This window comes from Diabrotica undecimpunctata, chromosome 9 (genome assembly GCF_040954645.1).
Source record: "Diabrotica undecimpunctata isolate CICGRU chromosome 9, icDiaUnde3, whole genome shotgun sequence".
Classification (NCBI taxonomy): Eukaryota; Metazoa; Arthropoda; class Insecta; order Coleoptera; family Chrysomelidae; genus Diabrotica; species Diabrotica undecimpunctata.
Window position 1 is genome coordinate 127225143 of NC_092811.1, and position 26204 is coordinate 127251346.

The 26204-nt window shown below is 33.3% G+C and overlaps 1 protein-coding gene across 2 annotated transcripts in view; it reads left to right on the top strand.

Annotated features, from left to right (window-relative positions):
* Window positions 1–26204, top strand: part of LOC140451432 (somatostatin receptor type 2-like) — a 1059667-nt gene that overhangs the window by 508038 nt on the left and 525425 nt on the right. The window lies entirely within an intron of this gene.

The following is a 26204-nucleotide window of genomic DNA, read 5'->3' on the forward strand; positions in this document are numbered from 1 at the left end:
GATCGCACAATACGAAAGCTCGATCAAAGGAAAATGCAGAATTCGTTATAATGTATAATTATAACGATAATGTATAGAATTAAATTGTATTATGATTCATAGCTCTCTGTGACTAGACGAGATGTTTGTGTTATTATTACCTGCATTGGTATACATATATTTACTTTTTATTATCCTATGGATATCCGATCGAAAGTATTGTATTTTTTTTCTCTTTTATTATTTTTCTCATTTACCCATTTCTCGTTTTCCAGATGCTAAACGCCCCCCTTATCGCCCCCTTTTCTCTGTCGCCCCCCATATCGCACCCTTCGCTCTATCGCCCCCTTCGCTCTATCGCCCCCCTGAATATCTCAAATCGCCCCCCGGGGGGCGATGCCCCCAGGTTGGGAATCACTGGTTTAAATCATTGAACTGTGGATGCGTGTCGGAGTAAAAGGTTATTTCTAGCGTCGTGAAAGAGTCTCCAGTAAGAGGCTTGTGTGTGTGTGTGTGTGTTTGGTGAGTTGGCTTGGAAACTAGTCCTTTAGCCACAGAATTGTAATGTAAGATATTAGATTTTAAATAGTGTAACCAACTTTAAATAAAAAGTTACATATTAGTTCGTATACTTCTCTACTATCTAAGGAGAGTAAATGGGTGATGTTTATGGGAGTCTGAATTTTAAGTTCTGATAGTTTTGAATACAGCTGATCTGTTTCATACCTATGTTTATCGCACTTAAAAAGAATATGGTTGATGTCACATTGTGATATATTATCGCATGAGCACACCCCAGAAGGGATAATATTTAACTTAGCCAAGTGAGCTGGGAATGCACCGTGATTAGTTTTCAGTCGTGTAATTGTGGCTGTTAACTTCTTTGGCATTGCATATTTGAAAATATAGTCAACATCTTGTGGCAAGGTAGGGTGGATAGTATAATATTGATTATTTGAATTCGTTGCTATGTTTTTCCATTTTTCTTTCCAATTTATAAAAATTTTGTTATAATAATGTTGTTGTAAGTCCTCCAATGTAAATATGGGAATATAGAGTCCAACATGGGTCGCATCTTTAGCAAGCTGGTCAACCAGTTCATTTCCCTCGATACCAATGTGACTTTTAACCCAAATAACTGTAATATCTTTACTATATGTTTTATTTTTAATAGCACAAAGAATATTATTTCTTTTATGTTGAGTCATATCTGAGTTTAATCCTTTAATGACCGATAATGAATCTGATAATATTACTGCTTTATTTAAATTGTGTGAATCTAGCCAATCTAATGCTTTTTCGATAGCTACCGCTTCAGCAGTATATATTGAACAATGTGATGGAAGTTTAATTTTCAAAGATTCGCTTTTATGTGGAATGTAAACAGCGCAACCTGTGGCACCATCCTCTTTTTTGGAACCATCGGTATACATTATTACGTGATCATTATAGTCACTCAATATGGATCTAAGTAAGACAAAGTTTATTTGTGGGGATTCTGTGTACTTTGGTATAATGACTTTTGGTTTATTTAATGTTACCTGAAAATTAGCTTTATATATTGGTAATCTTTTTTCTTTGCCATAGATATTAGGATACTCATTAGTTTCTAAGAAAGCATCAGCAAGTGGAGGAGAATTTTTTATGCGCCAGTATTTATTTGAGAGGTTTTCAATAGATAACTCATACAGTTGACTAAGTAGATTATTATTATTTAATCTTAGCTTCAGGATATGTTTAATTGCCATAATTTCTCGACGATTTTGAAGAGGTATTTCATTACTTTCAGCAAGTAGTACAGGGCAAGGAGTAGACTTCATGGTGCCCAAGCATATTCTTAGACATTTAAACTGAATGCGGTCTACAGTTAATAAGTTTGTGTTACTGGCGGCACCATACAGAATGCAACCATAGTCTACAATAGATCGCACGTAGGCTCTGTAAAACATCAATGCAACTTTAGGGTCAGCGCCCCATCTTCGATTAGTAACACATTTAAGAATATTAATACCTTTTTCACACCTACTTTTTATATATTCCACATGTTTTGACCATAAGAGTTTGGGATCAAGAAGAATGCCAAGATATTTGTATTCTTTGACAATAGGTATATCATATCCAGACAACTTTATTTTGTCAGGCGTACGAATCCTATGTCTAGTGAATATCATTGTGGCTGATTTGTCAGGGGAAATGGTCAGTCCATGATTTTTTACCCAGTTATTAACGTTTTGCATGATGGATTCCAGAGCCTCCAGGCAGTCAGTATACGAGTTACGCTCTGTATAGATGCATATGTCATCAGCGTATTGGATGCAATTGATTGTGTTGTCAAAAATGCCATGAATACTTGCTGAAAATATGTTGAACAATAACGGACTTAAAACTGATCCTTGTGGAAGACCTGTATGAGCAATTCTAGGACCGTGTAGTTGGTTTAAATGATCTTTAATATATATAACACGATTATTATAAAGATGAACAATATTAGTCGCTATATTTTGAGGTAATCCTATATCATATAGTTTTTTGTGTAAAATGGATAAATTAACAGAATCATATGCCCCTTTTAGGTCTAAAAACAAACAAGCAAGATAATTGTTTCTGGAAAACGTTATTTGAATGTCGGTAACTAAATGTGATATTGCATCCAGTGTACCAACACTAGCCCTAAATCCATATTGTGTACTTGGAAGGATACTATAATGTTCTACAAGCCATTCTAATCGAGTCTTAATAAGTCTTTCAAATGTCTTGCATATGCAAGACATTAATGATATCGGTCTGTAAGAAGAGGAGAGTGTTTTATCTTTATTAGGTTTAAGAATTAAACAAATAACTATTTCTTTCATATGATCCACATATCTTCCATTGAAAAGCCAATCGTTGAAAATTGTTAGTAAACTTTGTTTAGCTATAAGAGGTAATTCATATATTATGTTATAAGTAATTTGATCGCGCCCCGGAGCCGAGGACTTTGAAGACTTAAGTGCAGCCTCAAATTCTATCATATCAAAACTTTCCTGGAAAATATTGTATTTACTAGTTTTATTGTTATCCTGAATAGGAAGGTCAACATATGGCGGAGCAAATTTGTCGAGCAACTCTTCTATTAGTTCATTTGGCAGGGGATATCGTCTTGTACGGTAATTTTTATTCACTATTTTATTAACAAAATTCCAAATTTTACTGATGGGAGTATTTTTGTTTAAAGTATTTACAAAGTTAATCCACGAACTTTTTTGTTTGTTTGTAAAGAGGAGTTTACTTTTGGCTTGAATTTGTTTGTATTTAATATAGTTTTCAAAATTTGATGCTTCAATGTATCTTTTGTATGCAACTTTTCGTGAAATGATCATATTTTTGCATTCATAATCCCACCAGACTGGAATTCGAGATTTTGGCTGAAAGGAATTTTTGATATTCATAGAAAATGAGGCAGCATCGTCAATTGTCTTTAACAGGAAGTCAAAACGTTCCGCTGAAGTGATATTATCGGTTATATTTTCGGATAATGTTTTTTCTATATGGCCTTTAAAGATATTCCAGTTTGCTGAAGACTCTTTCCATTTGGATGAAGGAATTATTGTACATGGGTGATAGTCCAAGTCGATGGTGATTACTATAGGTAAGTGAGTTGAACCCAGAGTATCGGAAACAGGATCCCATGTGGTATATCCAATTAGATTTGGTGTAACAAGGGATAGATCCACCATTGATGGAAGTTCATTAGGTCTTGTTACTTTGGTCGGTCTACAGTCGTTTAGCAGAACTAAATTACTGTTATCAAGCGCGTCTACTATACACTTGCCCTGAGCGGAATCCTTCAAGGAACCCCACCTACTGTGGTGTCCATTGAAGTCCCCACCAATGACAACCCTACCACTAAATTGAGTTAAAAGCTTTTCCCAATCTCTATTATTGACTATCACTTTGGGTGGTTTATAAATACAAACGATTACCAATTTAATTTGTTCTATAAAAACTGCACACGTTTCAATACCTTTATTAAAGTTTTTCGTTACATTAATTTCAGTAAAACAAAGGTTATTTGATATGAGGATGGCTACACCACCGTAACCATCAGGTCTATCGCTTCTGATAACGTTGTAACCTGTTAAACCAAAATTTTTATTTTTAGAAAGCCATGTTTCATTAAGCAGAATGACATCAACAACATTGTGCTCGAGATAATTAAGTAAACTAGGTTTATGTTTATTTATAGATTGACAGTTCCACTGCAGTATGTTAAATGTCCTGTTGTTCCCCATCGCTTTCAATATCTGTTAGGTTGTTCAACATTTTTTCAATTTCTTCTTTTGTATTTTTTTGTAAGTTAGGTAAAAATATTTTAGGGTTAATTTTCTTGATGATATTTTCTATCAAGGCTGGAATTTCATTGATTATTTTACATTCTATTTTTTCTTTATACGCCATAAACTCGTCCCTGTAGGGATTAGGGATTATAGGTTGGGATGAGGTGTTTGTAGCATTTGGAAATCTTGGGAAAGTTGGTGCGTTTTTGATCGCAGTAGGAGATATAGCTTTACGCTTGTTTCTTGTTTTTTTAATGGTAGGTACATAGGATTGATTTTGATTTGTACCTTCAGGGATGTTAGGGGTTAAGGCGGGGAAATTTTGTATAGTATTGAGGATACCGAATCTATTATTTGTAGTTACCTTGGCGTATGAAGGATTGTTAGCTATGGTTTCTGCCTCTTTAAAGGTAGTGTTTTCTAAAGCCATTATTGATTTTATTTTGTATTGGTGTTTAAATGCAGGACACTGTTTAGAGAGTGAGTTGTGTTCAGTGGAGTTGCAATGTAAACAAAATAGGGAGTTAGTGCATGTTTCATTATTATTATGAGTTTGACTACATTTTTTACAACGATTTGATGTTGATTTGCATTGCCGAGCAGTATGACCGAAACGAAAGCAATTAAAACACTGAACAACCGGATATATATATTGTTCAACATTAAACCTAACCAAGTCTAAATTAACAGTCTTAGGAATGCTATTTCCTTCAAATGTCAAAATGACCATCTGGCGAGGTACAAGAATTGTTTCATTATCCGAATCAATTATTTTCCGTTTTAACCTTTTTACTTCGACAACATTTTTATCTGAAACAATATTTTCTAAAATATACTTTTCATCCAAAAACGTATCGACTTCCCTAATAATTCCCTTCTTTTGAGTAAAAAATGATGGAATATACGCTACAAGTTTATTATCCTTAATAAGCTCATGTTCAATTAAAGAATTTGCGCAAGTATAAGTTTTAAAAATTACTTTTACCTTATTTCTGCCAACAGGTTTAATGTCTAGTACATCGTGTTTAAAATATTGGTTTTTAAATAGATAATGACCGACACGTACTGGTGATAAACGGGACAAGTTTTTGTCTGTAGATTCTACAAAGACATTATAATACCCTGAATCATTTATTTTATATCTATTATTTAAATTAATATACCTTTTGTCTTCCGTATCCATTGATGATATATTATTCTGGGGTGGCTCAACACCACCCCCCGATTCACTCATAATAATAAATATTTAGATCCTACCTTTTTTGAAGATCGGTTGGTTTATTTTCAAATTAAATACCTATTAATTTGATAATAGCACTAGTTAAGGACACGGCACAGATTTATCGAACGATGTTCACCTGTTAACTGTCCAACGAATACTGCAGTAAGAGGCTTGGAATTTGCGATTCACTTGGTATTAATAATTTTGTTTTAACAGTCTGTGAGAAAATATAAATATTATTGGGGTCAATTTGCTCATGAGTCTAAAAATATGCCAAGTTTTAGAGACTATTAAAATAATTATTTTAATTTCATTGAATTACAAAAATCTTGCTTCTTTTTCTTCTTCTTTCTCCTTATAAGAAATTCTGCTTGTTCATTGACGGAATAATACCTCTATGGAAAGTTATCACTCCATCATTTGCGCAATCGTCCGATACTTCTTCTGCTGATTGATGACTTATCTCTTGCCATTTGGACCACATGGGTCTCCTCCATTCTGCTTATGTGATTATTCCATTCTTTTTTCTATTTTGTGTCCATTCATTTATACACTGTACATTACATTTTCTTCTAATGTCTTCACTTCTCTTTCGATCTCTTAGTGTATTTACTGCAATTCTTCTCAGTACTCTCATATCTCATATCTGCCGTTTCCAGTAGCCTTTGCGTTGTGGCTGTGTCGGGTCTTGTTTCTGAGGCATATGTCATTATTGGTCTTACACTGGCTTTATAAATTTTTGACTTCATCTCAGTGTTAATGTGTCTGTTTCGCTATATAGTGTTTGTTTTGTATAAAACTTAATGAGGTCGCTGGTTAAATGATAGTAGATAAATAATTATAAAGATAAAAATGCAGTATTTTGTTGGTAAATCAATTAGCGAAAAATAGCAAATATAAATTAGGAGAATAACTGGTCTTACTCATTATTGTTGTCTGTACAAAGAATATAGACTTACCCTTTGAAATATTGATGTCGTAGCAAAGGAAATCTCGTTGGTACCGTCGCGGCGTCGGCCGACGCTCGTTGGCGAGAACCTATCACGCACTAGGTCCGTCTCGTTCGATGTCTTGAGATGAAGTGTCTTGAGTTGAGACTTAAGACGGTCAGAAACAACCCTCTGACCACGCTTCGAGGTGGCAAAAGGACAAACCCATAAATCACCCTATTGTATTGTTAATTGTGACCGTAATACGAAACCGTACTTGTACACTTGTGTGTATTGGCGACACAAGACAAAAGAGAAGTCAAATTCTCCGCACTTAAACATAATACATGAGACGACCAGGTTTTACAGGAAGCAATATATTTACCAAAGTCGTTAGGATACATAGCATTGAATTAGATAACATTACAGTACCGTAACAGAAATATTAATAGTAAAAATATGAAAAGAAATAGTACATACTTTCCCAAACAGTGTTATTAAGGCATCTTGGCTGTTTATTATGTCGCAGAATCATAGACGTCCTGTTTGTTGTAACTCTTCTAGTTAATTCCATCCTTATTTTTAAAAATTACGCACTCTGAAATCTGGGAATTTGTAGGTACACATTCTTCTTCATTATCATTCAATACTACTTACTGATCATCCTCTTCACTGGCTTCTGAAACATGATCTTCAATTTTAGAGTCACTTTCAATGCCACTTACTTCAGGAGATTCTTCATCATCGGAATCCTATAAATTATTAGCAGTATCTTGCAGTTATGCAGCTGATAATGGTTTTCGGGATATTTTATTCGCACTATCTACTTTCACTGTAATTCTATATAATTTTAGGAGCTTAGATGTTGACACTAACCTCGATATCAAACTACTGATAGCAGATGCATTATTTATTTCAAAATATGTATAGGTACCTACCTAACAATATTATTGCATTCCAACAATGATTATCAGTTTTTTAAATTTATTTAGAATAGATATAACACCTATTGTAAGCCTCTCTTTGGTGTTCACATCAAAGTGATGTTTACATTGTTTGTTACACGTTTAGACTTAATTGGATTTCCGGAATTATAAAAGTCGTTAAGATAATCCACAAAAACATTACCTGACTGCCAGATTTTAACTTCTGTAATAAAGATTTAGACTTCAGGTATAAATACAAATCGGGTCTGACGTTCCCGTGTTGCCCCTTTACGTGACAAATTTGTTTCGACGTAATAATTTTAAAAATTATAATGAATATTTTGAATACCTCATGACTATGTTGAAGAAATCATACTTCTAAACAAATTCAGTGATGCATAAAATTCAATAAAAATTTTTTTTATCAGTTTATGATAAAATAATTGGCGTCTCTGGCCCGTTGGACCCACCTTGCCCAGGTAAGGGTTAATGTAGTGTTGTGTATTTAGTAGTTTATTTTTCCAAACCCAACCGTATATAAGGTAAAGAAAACTGTTACTGAATAGTTTTTCTAAATGTTTTGTTTAGACGTTTGCCTATTGTAAATTTTTTCAGATTGCAAATTAAATGGGATGTTTTTAAAAAAGATATGTTCTGTGTTTAACTATAATTATGATGTTCAGTGTTCGCCACCATACATAAAATATTAATAGCCGAGGTAGATTGTGTTATAAATAAAAGCATATATGGAAATAGTTATAATTTAATGTGATATTAAACACATATAAGAATATGTCTAAGTTTGTATTGGGTAAAATATTCACGTCAACCCGTAACTGGTAATGGGGGGTCATACGAGCCACAACAGATTTTTAAAGTGACATACGTCCTAGCTTATTTAGTGCGACTACTTGACCGCCTCAGTACCTTCCTGTCAGTGTATTGTGTGATATCGAGCGGGATAGTCGTGAGCAAATAGGTAAATCTTTACAAATTATACCGTGGGGACACTGTGACCCCACCTCACCGGTTACGTTTTTTTTAATAATTAGTTTTTTTTTATTTTCAGTTGAAAATGGACCTGTCACGATATAATCAAATGGATTTCGATGATCCTAGGTTTGAACAAAGGGCTCAAAGTATTCTAGATGCGGATGAGAGTGATTTCAGCGGTAACGATGACTCAGACAATGATCCCAATTGTCAGCGAACACGAAACTGATTCAGAAATTGAATGGGAGTCGGAAACCGTGGAACCTCTATTGGATGTTGAAGATAATATTCCGCAAAAACCTTCAGAGGTTAATTCGGACTCGGATCCACATGAGCAGCAACAAACTCCAGGACCTTCAAAAACGTACTATGGCAAAAATCGATACAAGTGTACTGCAGAAGCTCCACCTTCAAATGTAAGAATAAGAAGTTTCAACATTTTCTCTCATCTTCCAGGGGTTATTGGGCCAGCCAAGTCTTTTGGTAAATTGTGTCTCCAGAAAAGTGCTTGGGAATGTATAATAACAAACGATATTTTAGAAGAGATTGTTCTTAGAACAAATGAAAAACTTACCGATAGTAATAGAACGAATCTAAAAGATTTAGACATTATTGAACTGAGAGCGTTTATCGGTTTGTTATTTTACTCAGCCATATTTAAATACAATAACGTTCGCTTGACGACTTAAGTTCGATATTCGCCACCGACGGTACTGGTAGAGAAATTTTTACATGCACCATGTCAGTAAAACGATTCTTAGTACTTTTGACAGCGCTTAGGTTTAAGGACGAAACTACGAGGGAAGAACGTAAAAAAACCGAAAAACTTGCCCCCATTTCATCAATTTTCAATAAGTTTGTAAAAAAATAGCAAAAAAAAAATTATTGCATAGGACAGTATGCTTGTATTGATGAAATGCTCATTGGTTTTCGGGGAAGATATTTGTTTCGCATGTACATGCCTCAAAAACCCAGAAAATATGGCTTAAAAATAATGGCACTAACTGACGCCCGAACCCATTACTTTTTGGATGGGTATGTATATACCAGTGCTGGAAGTGATGGCCAAACATTGTCAGAAGAAGAAAGAAAATTTAACAAACCAACGTAATCAGTTCTTCGTGTAGTAAAATGTATTGAGGATTCTAACCGTAAAGTAACAGCAGACAACTGGTTTACATCCTTAAAAGTGAATACTGAGTTGAGGAACCGAGGCCTAATTTACGTGGGTACTGTTAAAAAAAAATAAAAGGGAGATACCTATTTCTTTTTTGCCAACTAAAACGAGGCTCACGGGATCATCTCTATTTGGATTTGGCGATAGAGTTACATTAGTTTCAAAAGTTTTACAAAAGTCGAAGATGGCATCTTACTTGTTTTTATACAATTTTGGATATTACCTCCGTCAATGCGTTTATAATATACTCATCCCAACCTGGAACCCCCCAAAAGTCGAGGTATGAATTCATCAAATCTTTGGCTCGGCAGCTTGTGCAGGATCATATGGAAAGAAGACTAACTATTTCTCAAATTCCAAGGCAACTGAGACATAACATCGTTTCCATTTTAAAAACAGACATTCGTGAACAGAAAAGTGCTATTTTAGAAGAAAGAGTAAGGTGCTCAAAATGTCCACGATCATTGGATAGAAAAACGAAGATAGTTTGCGTTAGTTGCAAAGTGCCAATATGCCACATGTGTGAAACACACATTTGCAAAGATTGCCTATAAGAAGGGATTGTAGTTTTTATAATGTGTTTTGTTTTTGGTTATTTTTTTGTGTTGGTAGGTTAGACTGAATGTTTAATTTTATGTTTTAAGAAAAAAATTATTAAGTTATTTTTTTGTTCCTCATTTTTTTGTTACAGGATAATGTTTAGTCTAGTTACAAAATAACTCAGTTTTTGAGGCTGTTTCTTAGTGTAATTTTTTATGCGTTACAGTATTTCAAGTATTTCAAATATTTGTTAAATTTATGTTATAACAAAATAAACGTCTAACAAATATCAGTGTCTAATTTTGCAAAACAAATTGGGGTCAATGTGACCCCAACTCACCATACATGTAACAAAAACTGGACTTCACCAGTTACGGGATAAACAAAAATTGTTATATTTGATATAAGGCTAAAAAAACTTTCATACTTTTACACTATTACTCTCCATAACCACACCATTTGGAACGTTGTCAATTTCAACTTCTTCTAGAACCTCTACGTCGTTCTTGTTATTTCCATTTCTTCGACTAAACATTTTAATCATCGCTACTTTTACATTGACATCCTTCCTAATTAAAAATATAAGCAAACCTATCGGTATACTATCGGTAAGCCATTCAGATAAAAATAATGTAAATATAAAAATACTGTATAAGGTAACAGATAATCCATAGGACCATAAAATCAGTCCATGGTGTATATGATATGGCAGCCAGAAAAAGATAATAATATTTGAAGGCATCAATCCGTAGCTGTTATAGTTGCTTTCATCTTTTTTACGTCTGTAATCCAGAAAGTTAAACACCAACAGAGATAACGCTATAAAAATATAAACTACAATAAGGATTAATTTCGTTTTGTCTAAATATTCAATTGTAAATATTAAAGCAGAAATTGAATAAACCAAATAAATACCATATTTGTTAAATAAACCAGAAGCTTTTACCAAATTTGGATTATGAATATTTAGAAACCATTAAAAAGCAAGAAATAAACCAAACAGATATATTATTGATATTGAGAAACTGTTTATGTGCCAAATAATAACGAAAAAGTTTATTGGTAAATAGTAATAGGTACAACTTAAAAAGAATGATCGATGCAGAAAGCAGTACATAGAATATTAAAAACGCTATATACCATATTGAGTAATGAAGAATGTATATGTTAGTGTTTGTTTTTAATTTTGGATTTCTTATAATAATTGTAATTATGCAGATGGCAGCTATCATGGACAGCATGCCTATTATTAACTCTATTGAGTTTGTAGCATACTGTGTGTAGGAGATAATATTATAAGTTCCTGAAATTTCGTCGTCAAAGGATATACTTGATAATGGATCTTCTTCATGTACTGGAATATTAGCGGTATCTGCCATGGTGAACCTGAAATAAACCAATAAAAGGTAAAGATTGGGTTAGGAAATAATATGGAATATTATTTACATGAAGAAAAGATAATAATAATAAATTACCTGTCTTTCCTTTTATTTTGGTATAGTCTTTATGAGTACTAAAACCAATTCGCCAAGGATTTTTGCTGCTTAGTTGAGGAAATATGTTGTGGAATGCAATTTTTAGATTCCCCATGTCTCTAATAACATCTTTATCAACGTCTGTTTTGCCTTGCAATTCTTAGAAGGCACAGATTAAAGCAAAAATCTGAATTTGGTTTTGAAAATGCTTGTTTATATTTATTTTCAATGTTTTTATTTTGTGAGTCATTAAGTTTATTTTTATCTTTGGTCTGACAGTTTTTTAACTCCATCCTCAATAAATCGACTTTTTCTTGCAGCAAATAGTTATTAGATTTTAAAAGTTCATTATTATTTACCAGTAATTTATTCTTATCTTCTTTTTTCTCCAATAAGTGCCTTAGCATTTTATTTTCTAACTGCAATAAATTCATGGGTTCAGCAACAACATCAGATTGTTTTTCATAACACATCATACGTGTGTCACATATTTTAGAATATTTTAACTTGCTTTTAATGGCACAGGAAATATGATAACTTTTTAGGACATATAAATGTTCTATCTTCAAATATTCCCTCATCTATTTGAAAGAGAAGTGACGGCACATTCACTCCGTCCGCCATGTTGACAGCAGTTGTAAAAGTAAGGTAAGGTAAGTTGTAATAGTAAGGTAAGATTGGGTTATTACGAAATTCACAGAAAGATAAAGGCACCAACAGAGACATAATGATAAAATTAATTTATAATAAAATAATTCATTTCTAAAAAAATAATGAAATAACAATGCCGCTGGAATTGTATGATTTTCCAATAGGTGGTCTTGACGACGATAGCAGTGGGCTTAAGAAAGCGCAGTTGCCACAATTACCTCAATGTATATTACCTATGTCCAGCTGAAAGATTTATTTACTGTATAAGTTAAAGGAAACTGTTACTGAATAGTTTTTCTAAATGATTTGTTACTGTCATTTTGCAGATTGTAAATTAAAATGGCATGTTTATTAAAACAAATATGTTCTAAGGACCGGCCCTGGCAAGGTACGGTTAAGTTGTACTGATATCGTACTCCTAGTTTTTAATAAAAACAAGTGGTTTTATTAAATAGTTTTTTAAAATTAAAGTGTTTATCTACTAGATACTACTACGTAAGTCATCTATACGTAATTATTATTTTATTATTGTGAAAAGAAAACGTCAAATAATAAATATACACTACCGTACAATCATTTTGTGAGGTTAGCTGCTATAAGTAGCTTATAGTAGCATGCGATTGGTTTTTCATTTACCAGAGTCGGAGTAAGGCCTTCGCCACCGCAGCTTAAAATGACTTCACACAATGTAAACACACCTTCCGATCTAACCAGTCCAGTAAATCAACGTTCGAATATCACAAACAGTTATGCTTCAGCCGCTTCACATTCTTTTCCGAGTAAGAACCAAGCAATTGTATTTAGTTGTATCGATAATGCTAAACTGCAGGATTATCTCATTCCTTTGGGTACAATCATCAACCCAAAAAATATTATTTTTTCATCTAGATTATCTCATGATAGAATCTGCATGTATTTGGCAAACAAAACCGTAGTAGATAACTTCATGACACAACATGGCTCTATAGAAGTACTCGGCGAAGTTGTAACAGCACGAAGACTTGTCTCTCCAGCAGAAAGACTAGTCTTGTCTGGAGTCTGCCCGTCAATTCCTCATCAAGTATTAGTTGAAGAATTACAGAATATCGGTTTAAAGCTTATTTCCCCAATAACATTTATGAAAATTAGCTCGACTCTTCCCGAATATAGTCACATATTGAGCTTTCGGAGGCAAGTTTATATAAGCCCTATAACATCACCAATTCCAGATTCTATTCTAATAAATTTCGACCAAACACCTTACCGCATATTTTTGTCACAAGGTACACTCACCTGCTTTATTTGCAAAAATGCAGGACACATATCATCCCAATGCAAAACCAGTTCAGTAACGGAATCAACTCATATTGAGTCAAACAATGAAGTACCAAATCAAACAGCTTCAACAAGTATACTACACAAGGTACCAAACACCCAGCAGTCATCAAGTTATCCATTATCAAATCCGAGCATATCACCTACACCTACAAATCTCCACAACAAAGAAACTACTAATACTCCTACTCATAGCAACACTTTTAATCAACCTCCTTCAGCGGCAATACCGTTTTCACAAACTTCGGAAGCAATATTTTCCAATCTATCAGCTCCTTTTCCATTAGATACAACTGCAGAAAATTCTAATAAAACTGATACATCACCACAATTTTTTGAATCAACCATTTCAACCAATCTTACAAATAAAACTACAAGCTCGACTTCCGTCACTACCAATGAGTTTGCTAAAGTACTTCCAAATGTAATAGATCCACATCATCTAAGTGAAAACTCTAATAGCAATTGCGAAAACGCAAGTTCTTCCATAAAACGCAGTATTGGCGAGATCGACACGCCTCCTTCAGATTCAGCAATTTCATCAGAAAATCTGTTTGCAAAACCCAAACTCTCTAAACCAAAAAAACCACGCTCATCTAAAGTCCAATCTACACGGGAAACTCTTGAAAATTTCATTGATAATCATACCCCACCATTCGTTTTAAATTTCCACCAATTGTCCTTACTGATTGATAATGTCCAAGGCTCCCCCGACACTATTAGCGTCGTAAAAGAATTTACAACTGATATGGCTGGTTTACTCCATCTTTTACAAAGCAGCTATCAATATGCAATTGATAGATCTACAAAAAGCAAGTTTACAAAACTTCAAAAGAAACTACACAACCACTTAGGGAAAGAGATTTCTGACTTAGATAGTGACTCTTCTGTAAACAATCGTTCAGTATCATCTAACTCTCAGGTGTGAGGTTAGCTCACACGTCGGAATAACAGGAAATGAAGAAGCTGACAGGATTGCACGAGAGGCAATTTTAAGTGATTTGTCGGAGCCGATAGACAAGTGTGTTTCCAGTGACTTAAAAGCTTATTTTAAAAAGTTTTGTATTTGTGGCGAAATGAGTGGTCTCAAACTAATTCCAATTTAAATAAAATCAAAAATAATGTTTCTCAGTGGTTTCCATCGTCGCGCAATAGACGAGAACAAATTGCGGTTGCGCGTTTACGTCTAGGACATACCAGATTAACGCACTCCTACCTTTTCACAAAGAAAAATCCACCTATGTGTGATCAGTGTAACGTCCGATTAACAGTCGAACACTTTTTAACAATTTGTAGTAAATATGACCAAGAAAGACAGCGCTACAAGATCCACTCGCTCTACCACAGGCTTTAGGTTAAAACTGTTCCTGTGACAATATAGTGAATTATCTTAGATCCATAAACATATTGTATAATCTGTAGGTGTTTAACTTTGTTATTTATATTTTGTTCCGTCGCTAATAACCTTTTGGTGGATGCGACATCTTTTTCTAATAAAAAAAAAATATGTTCTAAGTTAAACTATAAAGATGATGTTCAGTGTTCGCCACTATACAGAAAATATCAATAGCCGAGGTAACTTGTGTAATAAATAAAAGCATATTATGGAAATATTTATAATTTAATGGGATATAAAACTAAGCAAAACACGTATAAAAATATGTCTAAGTTTCTATTTGGTAAAATATTCACGTTAAACAAAAATTGTTATATTTGATAAGGCAAAAAAACTATCAAATTTATACACTATTGCTATCCATAACCACACTATTTGGAACGTTGTCAATTTCAAGTTCTTCTAGGAAATCTAAGTCATTCTTCTTATTTCTATTTCTTCGATTAAACATTTTAATCATCGTTAATTTTACATTTACATCCGTCCTAATTAAAAATATAAGCAATCCTATCGGTGTACTACTAAAGGAAGAGCATTCAGCTAAAAATGATGTAAATAAAAAAATTCTATGCCATGTCAAAGATATTCCATAGGAGCAGTAAATCAGTACATCGTATGTAAAATACGGTATCCAGAGAAAGATGATAATATTTGAAGGTATCAATCCGTAGCTCTCATAGTCACTTTCATTTTTTTTACGTCTGTAATCCAGAAAGTTAAACACCAAAAGAGGTATTGCTATAAAAATATAAACTACATGAAGAGTAAATATTATTTGGCAAAAATATCTAATAGCAAATATTAAACTAGCAAGTAAATAAATAAAGTAAATACCATATGTCTTAAACAGTGCAGAAGATTTTACGAAATTTTGACTATAATTATTTAGAAACCAGTCTAAAGCAAGACACAATCCCAACAGAAATATTAGGGATATGGTAAAGCTGTTCATGACCCAAATTATAAAGAAAACATCTGATGATTCAAAGTAAGTAATCAACTGAAAAAGAATGGCCAATGCAAAAGGCACTGGATACGATATTATGAGCACTAAATTCCATATTGCACAATGAACAATGTATATGTTGGCGCTTGTTCTTAAATTCAAGTTTTTTATAATAATTCTAATGATGCAGATGGCAGCTAGTATGGACAAAATGCTTAATATTATCTGTAATGTCTCCGTTACATAGGTTGTGTAAGATATAATATCATAAGTTTCTCTCATTTGTTCGTAAAAAGGTATATTTGCTAAACGATCATCCTCAGCGACTGGAAAATTAGCCGAATCTGCCATGGTGAACCTGAAATAAATGAATAAAAGCTTAAGAATATGTTGGAAATTTTGGTTGAAATTCTACAGACAAGCAAAAAAAAATGTGAAAACTAAAAAAATTGATAAAAACGGGAAGGGCACAAAGGATGTTTCTACTTATAAAAAGACTTATTACCAGTAAACAAAAATTAATGTGAAATAAAAAAATGCAAGCAAAGAAAAAGAACAGAATCATCGAATATCTTCGTTCTCTGCTAGGCGTTCTCTGTTGACAGCATGGAGTCAACAGGGCACATAGTCGATCAAGATGTTGGTTATTAGACTAAAAACCTTGAACTCCACCAAACCATCCATATTCTTTATTAATAATATATCCCTGACAGTATACTTGAGAATGAGGGTAATCTCAATACAATGCAAAAGATTTACAAAAAAATATGTATTGAATAGATGGATGAAATACTTTAACCAGGCACTTAATATAGGGGAAGTAGAAGAAAAGCTAGAAGACAAAAAAAATGAAGTAAGAAGAATAGACGAATGGGAAGAGGAACCACCAACGATTCTTGAAGTTAAATATGCAGTTACAAACTAGCCAGAAACAAATCACCCGGAATAGATAATCTCCAGCTGAACTATATAAAGAAGGTAGCCACAATACCATAATGGCATTATAGCAGCTTATAAAAGAAATATGGGCACCGAAATCCCTCCCCAATGATTGACATATTGAAATACTTTGCACCATACACAAAAAAGGAGATATCTTTGAATGCTCTAACCACAGAGGAATTACACTTCTAAATGCATCGTATAAAATATTTTTCACAGTACTATGTCACCGTATGGTACCATATGCAAAACGGATAGTAGGAATATACCAGGCTGGTTTCAGAGGTGGTAAATCGACAATTCATCAGATTGCAACTCTGAAACAAATTAAAAAAAAAAACACTGGAGTATGGCGTAGATACGTATCACATATTTATGGACTACAAAGCAGCCTACGACTCTGTAAATAGAAGAGAAATGTTCTGTAGCATGTATAAATTCCTTATAACCATCGAATATTTAAAGTATAAAATTTATTTGATACGCCCCTTGGCTATGTTTAAAATTATGTGTGTTTTGTTTATATTTCATCATCGAAGAAAGAATTCAACTGCGTAGTAAAAATATGATTATATTTTACGTCTTATCTCTGCAATTTTCAAAGCTAAAGAATGATCAAGGTCAGATACCCTGAGCGCCTCGTTTGAAAAGAATTTTAGCTAGTCCCTTTTAATTGTAGAGGGGAGAGAGGAAACGGAGGAAGCCAATACACAGATACTGAGACAAGGACAAATTCAAGTTGGGTTTGAGATTTTAGAGAGAGAAGACGCGGCGTGGGTAGCATTAAGTAACCGACAAATTTGTTTGTAAAAAAGTGAATTATACTCGAATTTTATGTGTCAATTTTTGTGAGAGTAATTACTGTTTTGTTTTGTTGTTGTGTCTCATCTGAGGGATTTGTAAGACGGCGTTCCAAACAAGTTTAAAAGAAACCCACATGGTTCCAAGCAAAAGATTGAGTTTTCAAGAAGCCAAGTTTCAAATATTGCGTCGAGATAATCCAGTGCCCAGCATCTATCTTCATTTTGTTTGTCCCAAGTCACTCCAGACTATTTTCGCAGTTTGTTAGACGCATTTGTTTGTGTTGCAGTAAGTTTTGAGTCCAGTTCCAACCCCAGAACTTTTAAAGGAGATATAACATTTAGTGAAAATCAGGTAGAGATAGTGCAAACACTCCTGACCATGGAGCTGCGCGAAGGCGAAGTCAAAATTCACGTAAAGACAGAAAGGTTCTATTGTAAACCAAATTTCGTCTAGTGCGCCGTGGTCAGGAGTGTTTGCACTATCTCTACTTTTCTTTGTTAAATGTTTTAAAAGTAAGAATAGATATTTTCCATTAATAATTGCTTTCATGACAAGTTAAGAAATTGTAATAAGTAAAATTATAAATGTTAGGGAGTGGCTGACTCTCATATTAATAATTCTCAAAGTTTTAAAATTTAGTATTGACATATGACAGCTAGCTTTATTTTCTTGACATTTGGTACATACCTAACCATAAATTTAAAATTCGTTTTGTTTTGTTTTTAAAAAAGTTAATAGTTCCATTTTAAAAGATATTTTTCATTTGCAATAATGTATTTAATGCTACAAAATGTCGCCCATTAACAATTTAAGTTATTATAGTTTTTACTGTTTATGGTGATACAATAATAATATTTAAACATAAAAATATACCTCAAAGACTGCGAACCAAAGTGTTTAATTCCTGTATTCTACCTGTACTTACATAATGAAGCTCAAACTTGGACATTTACTAAAATAAACATGAAGAAGATCAGAAAAACTCAAAGAGCTATGGAACGACAGATGCTGGGTATCTCACTCAAATACCATAAAACCAATGAAGACATTCGTAATGGAGAACGATTTGAACCTTTGGCGAGGTTGGACGTATTTAATTACCAGTCTAATCGCACCTAGTTTTTGTGCTTTTATTTATATCCACTTAATAATTAAAGTGTTGTGTTATTATAAATAAAAATTAGTGAACTTATTGGAGAAAATCTGTAAGTAATTTGAATCTAATTAGATACTTACTTCACAACAAGTTCATATTGTTTATATTACCTGATGTTATTAAAAAACGAAAATGGATGATGTTAACAGTCCAGGGCCGTCGAGGCCCCAAATGTTATTGACATCACATAAAACTTCTTCATATTCTGCAGCGTTAATTAATTCAACTCCAAAATTCCCATCCAAGAAACAAGCTATTTTATATAATGCTCTGGAAAACGCCAAACTTGAGGAATATCTACTTGCACTGGGAAAAATTATAGAACCAAGATATATTATTTTTTCATCACGAATTTCAAATCACCGTATTTGTATTTACCTAGCTAGTGAAGAATTAGTAGAAACTGTCATGAATGCTGACAACGGAAGAATAACCATCAATCAACAAATAATTTATGCTCGACGCTTAATTACACCAAATGAAAGATTACTAATCTCTAATGTTTGCCCTAGTATTCCTCACACTTTCATAGAATCTGAACTTAAAAAGTTAGGCCTCAATTTATTAACTCCAATTAATTTTTTACGAATAGGTACAACAAACCCAGAATATAGACATATACTGAGCTTTCGAAGACATACATTTATCTCTCCTTTAGAAGCTACATTAATTCCTCCCTCAATTGTCATAAACCACGAACAAACATCTTATCGTATTTTCTTATCTTTAGAAAAACAGATGTGTTACTATTGTAAACAATCTGACCATTTTGTAGCAAATTGTCCATCCTGTACAAATCCAAATCAAAACTTAACAACAACAGTGCCAACTACTACTATAAATACAGTAGTTAATACTCTTCCACATGACGTCCCGACCACATCAGCCTCTTCAGCGAATTCCTTTTCCTTACAATCCTCGACTATACCTTCTTCATTAACTACACCAATATTAACTGCATCCCAAATATCACCCTCAACATCACTCCCAAGTTCTCAAACTACATGCAAAGATACAAATATAACCACTACCCAATTATCAACAACACCTAATGTTTCACAACCTCATACATCAATCCCAAACTCTTCTTCAACACTAGCATGCCCTATCAATAGCATATCAATAGATACAACTGATACACTTGAAATAACTAATACACCTAGTAAAGAAGTAAACACAGCTAAGCGCAGCTTTGATGAAATTTTATCCCCACCTTTACAAGAACCTAAAGAAAATTTCACAAAACCAATACAAAAACTTAAAAAATCCAAAACTATTGATAATTCTGAGACTATTGCTAGCAGTATGGAACCCGTAAAAGATTTTATTACTAATAAACTTATAACACCGATATTAAATTTTGAACAACTAACTGATTTTTTTGAAAATGCTTTAGGATCTCCAGATAAATTGAGTCTATCTAAAACTTATACAGAAAACACATTAGGCTTACTTAATCTGTTAAAAGAGATCTATCCTCACATTATATCAAAAAAAATGAAATCGCGATGTACTAAAATAATTAATTCAATTACTCGACAACTAAAACCTCAGCCTGATAGTGACTCCTCCATAGAACCTTCTACATAAGCTCACGTTCAAGTCTATTTTACAGTGGAATTTGAACGGTTATTATACCCGTTTAGAAATGTTACAAATAATAATTGCTCAAAATTCACCTTCTATAATTTGTCTACAAGAAACTCATTTTAAAAATAACAAAATTCATAATTTGAGAAATTATACAAGCGTATCTAAAATTAGGCAAAATCAAGAACATGCCAGTGGTGGAGTTTCAATTTTTATCGAGAATTCCTATGAATATTGCAGTATTCCTCTAATAACAAATCTAGAGGCTGTAGCGGTGTGCTTAGTAGGTCCACTAAAAGTTAACATCTGCAGTCTTTACATCGCACCTAATTCTGATCCAAGTATAGCAGATATTTCTAATCTTTTATGTCAGATTCCTACACCTCGAATTATACTGGGAGATTTTAATGCACATAATTCATTATGGGGCTCAAAAAAATTGACAAAAATGGGAAGAAAAATAGAAAATATCCTAAATAATCTTAATTTAAATCTACTTAATGACGGCAGGAATACTCGATATAATGCTGCAACAGGAGAGTTTTCAGCAATTGATTTGTCAATTTGTGAACCAAACTTGCAACCTAGTTTATCGTGGGACACTTTACCTGATCTATATGGAAGTGATCACTTTCCCATCTTAGTTAACAATCTGTTGTACCATAAGCACAATACACACATCACCAAATGGTCCTTAAACAAAGCCAACTGGACACTGTTCTCAACATTGATTTCTTCATCAGCTATGAATCTTAGAGAAATGTTAGACTCAGAACAAGATATTGACGAGAAAACATTATTTTTCAATAAAGTCATCATTGATGCAGCGAATAAATCCATTGGAAAAACAGCTTTTCATCCAAAACATTCACCTGTACCGTGGTGGAACGATGCGTGCAAACAGGCAATAAGGGAATCTAAATCGGCTTTTAATAGATATAAACGATATAAAACTACTGAAAATCATTTAGAATTTAAAAGAATAAGAGCTAAATGTAGATTTATTATTAAAAAAAGCAAGCAAGAGTCATGGCAAAAGTTTGTTTCAGAAATCAATAGATCTACTCCAATTGGTCAAATCTGGAACATGATTAGAAGTATATCTGGAAAAAATTCACAACACTCTATAAAGTACTTAATAAAAGACAATCAGACATTTACGTCCGAATGCAATATATCTGAAATAATGGCAAATCAATATTGTACCGCTTCTAGTGATGAAAACTATTCAGTAGATTTCTTAAATAAAAAACGATTTGAAGAAAATAAAGGAATACCAATAATCAATGACACTTCACTAATAAACAATCCTATAAGCTTGACTGAACTTATTGAAACTCTTAACTCCGTTAGAAATACTAGTCCAGGACCAGATAATATACCTGTGCTTTTTCTACAGAACCTACCACTAGTAGGTCAGGAACTATTATTGCAACTATTCAATTTTATATGGATCAATAAGGTATTCCCACACATATGGCACTCATCAATCATAGTTCCAATACACAAACCAGGTAAACCTAAATTTGAAGCAGAATCCTATAGACCAATCTCTCTCACGAATGCAATGTGTAAGTTGCTAGAAAAGATTATTGCCAATTGACTCATGTGGTATATTGAACATAAACATCTTATTATACCCGAACAAAGTGGATTTAGGAAAAATAGATCAACATTAGATAACTTAATATCATTGGAATCAGAAATTCATGAAGCATTTATATGTAATCAAGAATGTTTAGCCATTTTCTTTGATGTAAAAAAGGCTTTTGATACAGTATGGCGCTACGATATTTTAACCACACTCCACAATTGGAAGATTCACGGTAACATGTTTGCTTTTATTTCAAACTTTCTACGGCAACGATATTTCCAAGTTCGAATCAATAACCATTTGTCTGAATCTAAATTACAGAAAAATGGAATTCCACAGTGCTCGAATCTAAGCGTAGCACTATTTTAAATTGCTATTAACAATGTTGTGTCGGACTGCAATCGCACAATTAAAACTTTTTTGTATGCTGATGATCTGGTAATTCTAGCAAGAAATAAAAACATATTATCGGCTCATAATCGTATTTCTGCAGCTCTCAAGTCGATAGAATCGTGGTCTAACAATATTGGGCTCCAGTTTTCCAACACAAAAACAAAAGCTATACATTTTTCACGAAAATCAAATCCACAAAAGCTCCCAAATCTATTTTTAAACAATTCTCCTATAGAATATACAAAAGAAATAAAATTCCTAGGAATGCAACTGGACTCAAAATTAAGTTGGACAAGTCATATACACTCGCTAAGAGTATCGTGCCAAGCTGGACTAAACATTATGAAATCTGTGTCACATAAAAATTGGGGAGCAGATTTTCCAACTCTAATAAATTTATATAGAGCTTTAATTAGATCAAAACTGGACTACGGATGTGTTGTGTATAACACCGCAAACCAAGCATTGCTTAAAACTTTGGATACTCTTCAGAGTTCAGCCGTTAGACTTGCTCTAGGAGCATATTGCACCAGTCCTGTGGACAGTCTACTCTGTGAAGCTGGAGAGCCACCCTTAAACCTAAGAAGAAAATACTTAACTCTATCGTATGTCTCGAGTATAAAATCTAACCCAAAAAATCCAGCTCTTCATCATGCTGTTGCTAACAGGTTCCAGGAGGTCTATCGAAAAAGAAATAGGGGCCCTGTACCTTTCTATGAACGAGCTAATAGATACTTATTCGATTTTAATATTGAACTACCTCCCATTTATCCTATCTGTGAAATAAATTTATGTTTTCCTTGGGTTGTTCCCTCTCCGCTTTGTAACCTTAAACTTACAGCATATAACAAAAATAACGTGATACCAAATTTTTTTAAAACTCACTTTATCTAGGTTCTCACACAGTACAAAAATTACAATTTTATATACACAGACGCATCTAAGACCATAAATGGAGTAGGAGCATGCTTTGTGACATCCCATGAACATTCCATCTATAAATTGTCTCCTAAGACAAGTATTTTTACAGCAGAACTATTTGCCATCAATAAGGCCCTAAATTATATTCTAGAAAAAAAACTTCCTAAATCTCTTATAATATCTGATTCACTAAGTTGTCTGACATCAATTTCTCAGATTTATCCCTCTCATCCAACATTGCAGGAGATTAAGTTAATTTCATACCGTATATACCAAAACAATTTGACAGTAGAGTTCCTCTGGGTACCGTCACACGTTGGAATAGATGGTAACGTAAAGGCAGATAGTCTAGCTAGGTCCGCAGTAACCAATACAGCTGCACCAGTGGAAAATCTAACGGTGCATTTGGATTTAAAACCTTACTTAAAATCAAAATTACACGATGTTTGGCAAAACCAATGGAATAGAAGCACCACTAAATTGATAGAAATAAAATCTTCCGTCCTTCCATGGAACTTCTGGCCTTCAAAGCGACAACATCAAGTCCTATTAACACGTCTCAGATTAGGACACACTTCTACTACACATGAATACTTGTTGAAGAAAGAAGAGGAACCAGTGTGTTTTGTTTGTGAATGTAAAGTGACAGTGAAGCACATTTTGATTGAGTGTCCAATATACTCAGTAGAAAGACTATATCATCACTTTCCAAAAACATTAAAAGAACTTTTAGGAGAATCTAAATACGTAGCTGACTTGATAGAATTCTTGAAAACTATAAACCTTTTCAATAAAATTTAATACAATACATTAATATTTAAAATATTTATTGTATACATTATTATGTAATTGATATTTTGTATATGCCTATGTATGTCTTTATCACTTTTGTATTTTTCTTATGCTAATAACCCTAAGTGGTTGAAGCAAAATAAATAAAAAAAAAAAAAAAAAACATTCGTAATAGAACAAAAGTAAAAGATGCTGTCGAACAGGCAGCTAAACTGAAGTGGATATGGGCTGGACATAACGAACGTCTTAAGGATGGCCGATGGAATAAAGAAATCGGGAATTGGCGGCCATATGAAGCCAAAAGACCACGAGGAAGACTGCAAATGCGCTGTAGCGACGATATTAAACGAACTGCAGGACCAATGTGGAAACGTCTTACAAACAACAGAGATAAATGACGAAAATTAGGAGAGGCCTATATTCGGCAATCCAAATAGAGAGAAGGGCTTAATATATATATACTAGCGGACCCGACAGACTTCGTTCTGTCAAATAGATTTGGAAGGTGGCAGTTTATTTCTTTAATTCTCCTGAACAAAACCGTTACCATGTTGATAGGGCGGTGTGTGAGGGTCAGCTCGGGTGACCTAAGTATCTTCGCTTCCACGAACTTTGGCCACCCTTTTGGACCCCCTAAAAACCTCGACTGGGATGTCTGCCAGAGGGCTTCAAACTAAGAGAGGAGCTAAAGGTTCAAACCTGATTGAAAAATAATCTTTGATTAATGTGCTTTAATGACAAAACATAGAGATAATTAATTATATATAATTATTATTAACATAGGGTTAATAATTAATGTAATAAAGAATAATGAAATAAAACGTATATAAGTATTTTCAGTAATTGCTTTAAAGTGAATCATAATTATTAACACAAATCTGTTTTATTTTTATTGTAGTGCTTTATGATATACGTTTTTTGTTTCATTATCTGGTGAATATACAAACAAATCTAATGATTTTCTAACACGGGAACAGGCAACATACAATTGGCCATGTGAGAAACATAGGTTTTCTAGATTAATACCACGAACACCTAATGATTGCCCTTGGGACTTATTTGTGTCATTGCAAAAGCAAGCCGCACTGGAAACTGTAGTCGTTTAAATTCAAACGGTATATCAGTCAGAATCATTGGGATGCGTGGTATCAAAACGTCTTCTCCTTTATACTTATACTTTATACTTTCAGTATAGTTGCTTCTATCACGTTGTTCAATAATTTTTTTATCGCTAACCGTGTGCCGTTGCAAAGACGCGGTTGGTTGATATTTCTCAACATTATAACTACCATTTAAATGGAAATAAGCCACAATTGAAGGTTAAAATACGTTTATTGACGTTTCAATTTCCACTTCGGAAATCGTTCTCAAAATACAAACATTAGTAAATTAAACAAATTTTGTTTTTTGTTACTTAGTGAAAAATTCTTCTAATAATTTAATTTTATCTGACTCATCTATATTACATTATACATTTTAAAGTAGACGACTTTAAAATGATATTGCCAATATTGTTGAGTTGCGTTCCTGGGACGACTTTACTTATAAGATAGTTCATTCGATTACATGAAATCAACTTTAACTTGAGAATATCCGTCAGAAAAGATCATAATATGTAATTCGTCTTTAAAAATACAAATACATGCCATGATGACAGTAAAATTCTCCTGTTAGTGATTCCATAGTAAATTATGAGTGAAAAACCAGGAAAAAAACGTCATAATACTATCCCGACATGGTAAGTATTTGATCGTGCATTTAGTTTACCTTCAATAAACACCAAATTCCGATTTTATATGTTTGTTATTTAAAAAACATAAATGATGTATTCTCTATATGTTACTGACTTACCAATACTGGTATTTTCCTTTTAATAACTTCCTCTTTCAATATGGGTAACCAGATCCTACTACATTCTGCCGAGGAATTCGCGACACAATTGGTCTCATTTAGCATAATTAGAGCCGCTTTTTTGATTTTTCTCTTTTTACCATCAGTTTCTTTTAGGACTATATTTGAATCATTCCATTGAACCCTAAAAATAAAATTTAACACCGAAAGAAAGGAAACATAAAGAATGGATGAATGAGGAAATACTACAGTTGATGTGTGAAAGAAGGGTACATAAAACAAATAATCCGATAAGAT